The sequence below is a fragment of the Macadamia integrifolia genome, chromosome 10, assembly GCF_013358625.1.
Source record: "Macadamia integrifolia cultivar HAES 741 chromosome 10, SCU_Mint_v3, whole genome shotgun sequence".
Lineage (NCBI taxonomy): Eukaryota > Viridiplantae > Streptophyta > Magnoliopsida > Proteales > Proteaceae > Macadamia > Macadamia integrifolia.
Genome location: NC_056566.1, coordinates 9,978,881 through 9,990,654, shown reverse-complemented (window position 1 = coordinate 9,990,654; position 11,774 = coordinate 9,978,881). Strand labels below are relative to the sequence as shown.

The 11,774-nt window shown below is 37.8% G+C and overlaps 1 pseudogene; it reads left to right on the top strand.

The window, feature by feature from the left end:
• Positions 1 to 7,068: 7,068 nt before the first annotated feature.
• Positions 7,069 to 10,566, top strand: LOC122091282 (annotated as a pseudogene).
• Positions 10,567 to 11,774: the final 1,208 nt, after the last annotated feature.

The following is an 11,774-nucleotide window of genomic DNA, read 5'->3' as shown; positions in this document are numbered from 1 at the left end:
GTCATATGCCTTCTGAACATCCAACTTCAACCTCATTCTGCCTCCCCTTACAACTGAATGCATTAAGTTTGATAATTCGGATGCCAGACTGATGTTTGCCGATATGATCTTCCCCTTTTGAAATGCTCCCTATTCTTCTGAGATCAATCTTGGAAAAAGAGACAAGAGTCTTTAGGACATAATTTTAAAAATCACCTTACAATATAAGTTGCCCATACAAATTGGGAGGAATCTATCTAAAGATGATGCCCCTTCAACTTTAGGAATAAAGGTAATAAACCAGTTATTTATGCCTTTTGGTAACCAGCCAGTCACAAAAAAAAAAATTTCACTGCCGTACAAAAGACGTCTTCAACTATATCCCAGAATTTTCTGAAAAAACGACCTAGGAAGCCATCAAAACCAGGCGACCAGGCGAGCAGGCTAGATCCAAGTCCCATACCACTCTTTTTATTTCTTCCCTGATAGGGAGGGCGTCCAAACCAGCCATTTCATCCTCACCCAAAATCATGGGAATAATATCTAACAAATCAGTATGAGCTATTGTTTTTGAAGGCTCATGAAATTTTTGGAAAAAAATTGAGACATCAGAAGCGATACCCTGTTGATCAGTCACCCATGAGCCATCCTTCTTCTTCAAAGAAGTAATCTGATTTTTTAAACACCTCAATTTTACTGAAAGGTGGAAGAATTTTGAGTTTACATCGCCATTCTTCATCCATTTCAGCTTCGCCTTCTCTGCCCACATCTTGTCTTGTAGCTGAGTCGCCTTCAAAATACATTCTTTGCATTTGGTTCTTTGTTAAATAAATCATCCGACATTCCATCCACCTCGATAATGTCTTGAACATTTTTTAAGGCTAGCCTAACCCTCTCCACCTCTTCATTTAGATTAGGGAAAGCAGCTCGTGACCAAGTTTTCAGCTTCTCCTTCCCTATTTTTATCTTTTTAACCAAAACAAAAATGGGATTACCGCCAACATATCCCTGCCAAGCCTCATCCACCACTGAGAGAAAGCTTTCATTATCCATCCAGAAGCTATGGAAATGAAAGGGAATATTATTGGGCTTTGGAACATCATCAGAGACAACCGGCAAAGGAACAAGGTTTGAAATAGAAGATACCAAAACCCTTTGTTTCACAGTCTGGAAGACATCTAGCCACTTCTTATTACAAAAACTACAGTCAAGAACTGCTGTCACATTCCCCCTCCTGTGATTGTTTGTCCAAGTAAACTTCTTTCCCTAAGAGAGAATCAGAAGCAACTCACAAACATCCACCATGGCTTGAAATTCAGCTGCCGATCCAAGATTGAAAATTCCAGGACCTTTTTTCTCATGAGATGCCAAGGTAGCATTAAAATCCCCAATCACTGACCAGAGATTTAAAGTAGATACCTGATGCTCCAAGTCAAGCCACAAACTGCGATGCTCAACCTTGAAAGAGCTTGCATGCACAAAGGAGAAACCCGCACTACTAGCTGACCACTCAACAACAATTGACATGTGTTGCATAGACATTGCCACTACCACTGGACGATTTAGATCATGCCTCCAAATTATCCATAAATTAGGGATTTTTCCATCCCTCTCGTTATGCAAAAAATCCACGTCATAACCCAATTTACTAAAAAATAAAGAGGGATATTTACACACCTGGATCATGGGTTCCGCCAAGCACAACACATCCGGAGAGTGTTCTTTCAACATCAATCGTAAGGCACCTACACCAGCAGCCTTCCTGACACTCCGAATGTTCCAGTACATGACCTTCATGGATCACCGTTTTGCTAGGTAAGATTTGTCAGACTTTTAATCTGACCCCCCTTTTTCTTCTTTTGCATAACTCCACCTAACAAGCCTCCAGGTTCCTTCTCCCTTGCCACCACTGCCCTGTCTATAGCCATAACCTCCGAATGGACAACAGAGATAGCCCCGCCTGAGCTGTGCACCTTAGACATTAAGGAAACTATGTGTTCCACTCCCAACTCAGCATGAGCATGGTCCCCTCCATTATCGTCACCCCTACCCCTACCCAGCCTTCATGTAGGGTAGTGCGATTCATTGAGAGGAGCCATTTCCACAGTTGCCATCCTTGAGCAAGTTGCCTAGCCTAGCAGAGCTAGAGCCAAGCCTTGGTTCAATTCGTCACACAGGTATGGGTCCGACCCATCAGATTCCACGCCCAATCCTTCCACCTCACCTTCCATAATTGGTGGAGAAAAAATATAGAGATCAATACCCTTACCTATCCCAAATGGATTGTTAAGGAAAGTTTCCAATAAAATTTGAATTCCTCCCTCAACGATAGGAAAGTTTGAATTTTGCTGATTTAAATCTGATACTGGACCAGAAGCAATCAACTGATGTGGCGATAATTGATTCTTAATTTGAGATGCATCTTCTGAGTTAACTCCTCCTGAGTTGACTCCATCTTCTACGTATATTGCCCCTAGAACATGCGCAAATTTTTCTAGCGCACCTTACTTTTCCTCGTCTTGCTTTCGCTGCCTGCAACTGGAGACTAGATGTCTGACACTCTTGTAGTAACCACAACGTTCCACATTGTCTTCATAGATCACCTTCTGATAGAAAATGAAAGCTTGATTGGTACCAGGTTCAAGTCTTTCAACCTGGACTTCCTCCACTCTGACTGCCGATTCAGAAATATCAATCTCTACAAGCACCCTCGCAAAATAACAAAGAAGACCTTATCTCGTCCTCCTATCTAGGCAACAAGGTGCCCCACTGCCTTTGTAATATACAGAAGGATGTTCTCATGCCAGTATTCCAACGGCAAGTCTGGAAAGCGAATCCAGACAAGCTTTGTGAAAGACTGCTTCTCGTGGATATTAAAATCCGGCTTCAAATGCTGGAATCTAATTACCTGTTCCCCAACCATAAGAGGGCTTCTCATCCACATGGCTGCCTTGTCTCCCTCACACTGAAACTGAAAGATAACAAAGCCCTTTCCCAAGGGGTGCATAATCACCCCTTGGCTTAAATTTCACTTTTCTCTAGCTTCTTTTCTCAATGCATCTAAGGAAATCAGCCAAAAATTAACCATGCCGATTAGAGCAAATCGAAAAATCTACCTCTTAGACTCATAATCTCTTTGCAGTATCAGAACTCTGCTAATATTTCCAGCCTGAATCGACTCAGGGAGGGAGTCCATGGCTGGCCAAGACGACTACCCTAAGGCCTTCGCATAAGAGTGCCGCTGGCCAACCCCATCTTACATGTTCTCCAATGGAGGAGCCACTAGACCACGATCCAGGGTCTCCCTAGCTCTCCCATCTTCATCATCTATAGCCACCGAACCTTTCCCAGCCAGATCGCCAGACACTCTCTCTCCTCCTTGCATATTTCCTCGATCCCCTACCAATCACTAGTCTTCCTTCTTTTGGTTTTTGAAGATTAATTTTCATCAATGGTGACTTATTAATCTTCTTCGGTTTGAAAGTAATTTAAGGAGATAAAGAACAGGGTGATGGCTATGGTCACATTTCATTTTTGTTCTAAATTAAAAGTTAAACACTCAATTAAATATGTAACTTATTAACAACAACTGCCTAGCGCTGTTAGTGTGGTTGTGGTGAGGAAGAGGGATTGAGGCTATTTTTGACAATGGTGGAAGGAGACTCAGTGGATGAGGGTGTTAGGGGTGATCAAGGTATTCGTGAAGGGGAGGAGGAGGCTGACGGTGGCGCTAAGGAAAAATTGATAGAGGTCCAATGAATTCAGAGGATAGTAATGTGATTCCAAGCAATACGAGGAGTGAAAAGGTTGTGACTAACGCAGTTGTGCTACCTAAGAGGTCTTATACTAATGTTGTTTGTGGAACTTCTTGGCCTAATATCACGTCTCTTCCTGAGCCGATTCAAACAGGTAACATTACCAGGATTGTTATCCCACAAGAGGACTATGAAAGTGTTTGTCATCGTCTTGGGTTTTCTCTAATTGGATGTGTCAACTTTTTTACGACATCACTTGACGACATTAGGAAGGAGGCGGCTGACAATTGGAATCTGAAACAGGGGGTGGTAATGCCATTGGGGAAGGGTTATGTGATATTCCAATTTTCATCAGAAGGGGATATGGCGGTGGTGTGGAGAAGAAGCCCAATTCCCTATAAGGAACAACTGATTAGATTTCAATGTTTTGATTCCATGTGAAACAAGTACAACCGAAGCTTATCTGGGCTTGTTTTCTAGATTTGCCTCTTAGAGTATTGGCATGAAAACGTGTTGTTGTCCATGGCAAAGGCTGTGAGTCAGCCAGTGGCTTTAGATCGTAAGGCTTGTCAATGCCTGTTTCGTCATTTTGCTCAGGTATTAGTGGAGATCGATATTTTAGAGTTTGCTCCCCGTGTTGAGGGGATTCAAGTTGAACGACATGAACCAGCTTCGATAACTCATAAATTCATTAATGACATGATTGGAGAAGTTGGGGGAGAAAATATTGAACCAAAATAGAAAAGGATTAAATGAGGTTATTTCTGTAGGAGAGTTGAAGCCGATGGGAGTCCTAGCTCTATTGGTAACTTATGAATCAATTAATAGTATGATTGGAGAAATGGGGGACAAAATTATGCACCAAAATAGGGAAGGATTGGTGGAATTTAATTTAGCTCATGTGGAGGACGTGACTCTTATAGGAATTCCTTCATATGGTTTAAACAAGGAAAATATTCTTTCCAATATTAATGGAGAAAATGATTAATCCAGTTCTGAAACAAGGTCAAGAGAGGAAGAGAATGTGGGGAAGATGGATCTCTCACTGATAGTCAGGAATGGAAAGAGAACCTTGCAGTAATATATAACCGATTAGTGGGAGAAACACAAACAAGAAGTGGGGGGTGCGAAGTACTTCTCGTGGCAGGAATGTATTTATGTGTGGGAGATGGGATAGTCAAGGTGGTAGTGGTAGGGGCCCTAATATTAGGGAGGTAATGTGAGCTTTGTGGAGAAAAAGAACTTGGTGGAGTTTGAAATTGTTAATGTAGATGAGGTAGCTAGGCTACGGGAAGAGCTCGATGGCTACGAGAAAGTTAAATAAAGAAAAGGAGACGGAAAGGTTAATTCAGAGAAGGCTGGTAGAAAGACTAACCGTATAGCCTCATCGCAAAAGTGATTGGCTGAGTCTTCTAATAGAATAGAAATGTTTTTGATCCCTTGATTTAGTATATCTTGGGATTGGTTTTGTTTTTAGTTAGATGATTTTGCCCTGCAAATTGCTCATACATAGGAGGGGAAACTACAATATTTTATCGGTGTTATTTGCTTACGGGGCCGTTTTTCTTTGTATTTTTCTTTGTATTTTTATTTTTTTTTAATTCAAATGACCTTTAAGCAAAAAAATCTCACTATCACTAGGAGATCTTAAGTTCAAGTTTCCTGGCTGGAATTGATATTTGACTCAATTTCTCTTGGCCCTGTCCCGGCCTAGCCCTGAGGGTGGGTCGAGGTTGGATTTTCTCGGCCTTGAATCAGGAACGGGTTGGGCCTTGGCCGACCTGGGTATTTAGGGTTGGATTAGAGTTTTCAAAAGCCAAATTGACCCTATCGCAGACCTAATAACAATGTTGTAAGGCAAAAAAATAATAAAATAATAATAGTTGGAACACTATCAAAAATGAGAGGAAGCATTCCTAAAGCCCTTATCACATAAATTGGGCGAGGAGTAGTAGTGGAAACATTACCAAGTAGTGGGTATCAACTAGTCGGGTTTGATCGGGCTTAGTTGGGCCTTGCGGGCCTCATAGCTTGCATTGTGAATTGTCTTTTTAAGAAATTAGTTGAGTTCGGTTGGGTATTAGGTTTTAATCGGGCTTCTATTAATAGATTAATTAAGCTGTAATTGGATCTTAAATGGGTTAATGTATCATTAAAGTCTTAAATGAATCTTAAATAGATTTTAATTATAATAGATTTTAAAAAAGACTTTTATAAAATTATCAATAAACGGTTGGGTGAAGTGGAACTTATAAAAATGTTGGACCAATTAGACATCCATTTGAGTTTATACTATGCATCATCAATCTAGATCAGATCATAAATATGTCGAGTTCGATCGAACCTTGAATTAACACAGCATCAAGTACCAATTTTGATAAGTAAGGATGATATTCATTCCATCTAGTGATTATGATCTTTTGCACCGCTCATAAATGGATAAGATCAATGAAAGTAGATTCTGCCAAAACGCAAAGTAAAAGAAGAGGATAAATATCATTGAGAAGGCACAAAATGCCAAAGATTGAATAATGAAAAAAAGGCGCCAGTGAATAGACATTCTTGACAAGAAGAAACAATTTCATATACTTCTACTGCAAGGAATTTTTATTCTTCCATGTGGGTGGAAGAATAAGATAGATTACTTAAAATGTGAGACACGTAGAGATTTTAAGTCAAGAGTCAAGAACAGTGAGATCATCTAACATAGAACCAAACAAAAGTAAAGTCATACTCATCTTTCCTTTTCTTGAGCGCAAAAGTGAATTACGTAATTGAATGCAAACACAGAAAATGGACACAAACTACTTAAAAGGAAATGACTTGCGAATCACATGTCGGGACAAATAATCAAATTTTCACTTGCGTATAATCGATTAGCAATGAATTTAATACAAGTCATAAATTTAGACATCTTAAATAAAAGTTTCATTAGGTATATCTTAGGCCACTTATATAAAGGTGTTTAGTGTTCTTCATTGCTTTCAACGAAAGTTGAATGACTCTCATTCAACCCCAGTATGACCCAGTCCATATGGTTGTAGGGTCAGTATGAGCCTGTGAAACTAGTCAGACCAAAAGCCTGGATACCCATCGTTAGAAATTTTTTTTTTTGATGAAAAATAATAATCAAATATACATAAAATAATATATATATATATATATATATATGTCAATTTTAGTGTGAAATTCTTTTTGGACTTCTTCTAATTAAAAGTTTTATCATAATAATAATGGGATTATAATATGTCTTTTGTTAATATTGAGACTAACAAACATTAGAAAAAAAAATCTTTTATTAATTATAAAATAATTCATCAAATAAGATAGATTCACAAAAGTATAGTATTCTCACTTCAAAGCCCATTATGATGAATACAAAAAAATTATTTTATTTTTCTTTTATTGATAAAGAACATGTTGTCGTGCCACAACCCAATATGAAGAACACAGAGATCTTTGACCTAGCTTCAAACTCAGAAACCAACAAGAAGGCAAGCTCACTAGCCAGAGAAACATACAAAACACATGGCAAGCGCACTAGTAAGAGAAACATACAAAATGCTAGAAAAAAACAGGGTTTATATTTCCAATTAAGTTGCACCTCCAAACATCTTAGATGTCAAAAGAACACCTTCGTTGATATTTTGAAATTATAATTCTATCAGACTAAAATCTGATCACCAGTCTCTGTCTTCTAGAAAAAAAAGAAAGAGATGTGACAGACACCACGGCACAACTTAAGGTGAGTGAATCACCCTCGTTGAATGATGATTGTTCTTATGGTCCCCTCTTTTGAGAAGCCCAATATGTTTATGATATTTAGCAGAAAAAAAGAGGAAGTCTAATATGTGATCCCTTGGAAAGAGAATGAAATAACAATAATAATATAGCTTTATTCCAATTAAATGGGATCAGAGACAACAATATAGCTTTATTCCAATTAAATGGGATCGGAGACAACAATATAGGTGAACCCCTTCGTACGGGGAGGAAACTAAACATTATTTATAGTTCAAACCATTTAGGCCACCATAATTGACATTGTAGTTTCTATAAAATAAATAGTAAAAAGAAAAGAATGGACAAGAAAAATTCAATTTTTTAGAGTGTGGAGTTTGATTTTTCAGTGTTTTCTCTATAAATTAAGGCACTAGGGGTTGTGGCCTTAGCTCAGCAAGCAAGCAAACATGGACTCTTTTGAAATCCAGAAGCCTCATGCTGTGTGCATTCCATTACCAGCACAAGGCCATATTAACCCCATGATGCAATTAGCTAAGCTTCTCCATTCAAGAGGCTTCCATATCACCTTTGTCAATACTGAGTTCAATCACAAACGCCTATTGAGATCTCAAGGTTCGGATGCTCTCAAGGGCTTGAATGATTTCCGATTTGAAACCATTCCCGATGGATTGCCACCGTCCAACCGCGATGCTACGCAGGATCCTGCAGCTCTATGCGCTTCAATCCAAAAGAACTGCTTGACTCCCCTCTGTGATCTACTGAAAAGGCTCAATTCTTCATCCTCCAACATACCTCAAGTCTCTTGTATTGTATCTGATGGAGTCATGAGTTTTGCTATAAAAGCTGCCAAAGAACTAGGCATCCCTGAAGTTCAATTTTGGACTGCCTCAGCTTGTGGCTTCATGGGCTATTTCCATTATCATGAGCTTGTCAAAAGAGGGATTGTACCACTCAAAGGTAATACTTTTTTTTCTTCAAGTATTTCTACCTTTTAATGTTGTTCAATTCCTTAATTAACATGAAAGGTATCTTTGGTTCTATGCTGACTTTTAGTATGTATTTTTCCCTTTAAATTGTTTAAGGGTGTAAATCGATTTGGAATCATTTATTTGGTTTGGTTTTGGTTCGGTTTGGTTTGATTTTGATTCCAATATTCTATTCATATACTATAATATACAATTACAATATATATATATATATATATATTATATTGTATTATATGTAATCTCTTTCGCTTTGGGGCTCTGGCTTGCTGATGGCATGCCGAAGGTGAATCAGAGTTCCAAAGAAAGGCTTTGTAATTGCATTTTTACTTGAGTTTTGTTTTTGGTGATGGCAACGCCCAAGGTGAATCAAGGTTCCAAAGCGGTTCTATAATTTCTCATTCTTTCATTTATAATACAATCTACTGACCTTTAGCAAAAAATATATTATATAGAGAGGAGAACCTATCAGTTTTGGCGTAGGGAAGACCTAGACAAAACCTCTGTTTCCAAGGTCTGTGTCTCGGCGTTACATACACAAGGCCGGAAAAGTTCTTTTTATCTATACTATAATATTATAATAAGGTTATAAAATTTTAAATAATATATATATATATATATATATTACAATATTTTAATATACTATAATATACTAGTATCAAAATTCGGTTCAGTTTTGATTCTAAAATCCGGTCCTATGTTGGATCAGAAACCGAATCAAAAATTGAATCAATTCTGAAATTCGATACTCAACACAAATAGAACCGAATTCTATTTGGTTTGATTTATTCGATCCGATTTTGATTTTGATTTTGATTTTCCTTCGACACCCTTAAAATTATTCATATCTAGGGTTCTTGTTCTCATACAATTTAGTTATACTAAAATATTTATATGGCTTCTTTGATGGATCCTTGACCAGATGAGAGCTACATCAGCAATGGCTATCTGGACACACCCATTGATTGGATACCAGGAATGAAAGATATCAGGCTCAAGGATCTCCCAAGCTTTGTCAAAACAACTGATCCCAATGACATTTTATTCAATTTCTTAGGCCAAGAAGCACAAAATTGCTTTGAGGCTTCGCAATCATAATCAACACATTTGATGATCTAGAACACGAGGTTTTGGGTGCAATTGCAAGCAAGTTTCCTGACACATATACCATTGGCCCAGTAAAGTTGCTCGGCCGGTACACGCCGAAGAACGAATCGATGTCGATCCCATCAAGCCTCTGGAAAGAAGACTTAGAATGCCTTGACTGGTTGGATAAAAAGGAGCCAAACTCAGTTGTTTATGTAAGTTTTGGGTGTGTCACAGTTATGAGTGATCAACACTTGAGAGAGTTTGCATGGGGGTTGGCAAATAGTAAGTATCCCTTCTTGTGGGTCATTAGAGCTGATGTCATAATGGGTGAATCAGCAATCTTGCCAGAGGAGTTCATAGAAGAGACCAAAGGTAGAGGTTTGATGGTGGGTTGGTGCCCACAAGACAAAGTGCTCTTACATCCCTCCATAGGCGGGTTTCTTACCCATTGTGGATGGAATTCTATGCTTGAAAGCATATGTGGTGGAGTGCCAATGATGTGCTGGCCTTTCTTTGCCGAGCAGCAGACTAATTGCAGATATGCTTGCACTAATTGGGGCATGGGCTTGGAGATCAACAATGATGTAAAGAGAGATGAGGTTGAAGCTCTTGTTAAGGAGTTGATGGAAGGAGAGAAAGGGAAAATGATGAGGAAGAAGGCCTTGGAGTGGAAAGAGAAAGCAGGAGAAGCTACCAAACAAGGAGGGTCTTCTTACAATAACTTTGACAAAGTAATTAAGGAAGTTCTCCACCCAAGTGAGTAACCAAATGGGTAGATGTAGGTACAATGTGTTGGATATGTGTGTCCATCAAACCCGATTTATTAGTAAGACTATTTAATTTCATTTATGCATGTCATTTATTTATTACGCTTGTAAGTTGTTCCATGAGTTTTCACCCAAAATTATTCTCGACTAGGGATAGGATCGGACATTTTGCTCACATGGTCGTTACATTGTATGTCACCAAGGATGTGATTCTGGTACATAAATATAAGTACACATACTCTGTGTATAGAAAAGAATATCGCATGTATTACTGCCAATTGTGTGAGAATGAGATTCGTACCTGTGACTTGACCGTTGACCTGAGAGATCATATTTATTGCAGTGTTGTATCGTGTATTTTTGGTAAATCAGTGGTTGACGTCCAACGGACTATATATCGATACGCTGAACACGTGGTCCTACATTGTTATAAAAGAGATCGTCAACATGGGATCCACTGCCTTTAATTGGAGAATATCGAGAAGAGAGAATGTTTGTGCTTAATCGGACAAAAATTTGGTACCAATGTCGTTTTTATAAATTATTTACGAAGCTATTTTTTAATATAAAAATAATATTTTATTTATTAAATTTTATTTTGAAATATTTTTTCGGCGGCGGATCATTATCACGGAATCTCTGAAACAGACATCTACAATGAGTTGGGGTTAGACAGTTTTAAATTACATGCCCTATAACTCATTATGGGATATTGGAAAAGTAGAAGGTCTTATATGCAAATTAAAATGTTAATATTGCATGACAATATTTGGGATTATTAAATGGTCAATTATCTTTTTAGTTATGATGGTGAATAAAATATAATTTGATTATATTACCACCCATAATAAGAAATGTAATAATCCCTTATAGATTCTACCTCTTCCCACTTTAGAAGCAAAGTAGTTATTCAATTTGGAAACTGCTTTCTACCACCAAGATGTGGCTTTCTTTGTTTAGGAGACAAATATTTGACCAAAAGATAAAACCCTAAAAGATGTTTTATTATATAAGAGATAAGAGGGAAAGAGATTTAAGTTTTTTTTTTTTTATTTTTATTTTTTATTTTTCTCTCTTCTCTCCCATGTTTTCTCTCTCATGTACAAAGGAGAAAGCTTTAATGGTGGATTGTTCTTCTCTAATTGAACGTGAATCATAGTTTCAAAGTATTGAGATCGACCCTTACAATTATTCAAGTGTGGAAGAACTATCATATGAAGGGAAAACTTCAATTGCAATTCTAAGTTAAATCGTTTTATTTCCATGTGATTAATTTTTTATACAATAATTTTAAACGTAAAAGATTCCAATTTGATATCTTCCGCTGCGTTATTGGATTCCTACCCATCAGAGCCTCTCTTTTGTCCGAAATCATTGACTCTGCATATAACAATAAGATTCTTCAGTATGGATCCTCATTAATGCTAATGAAAGAAGTATGATATTTTAAGGAGAAA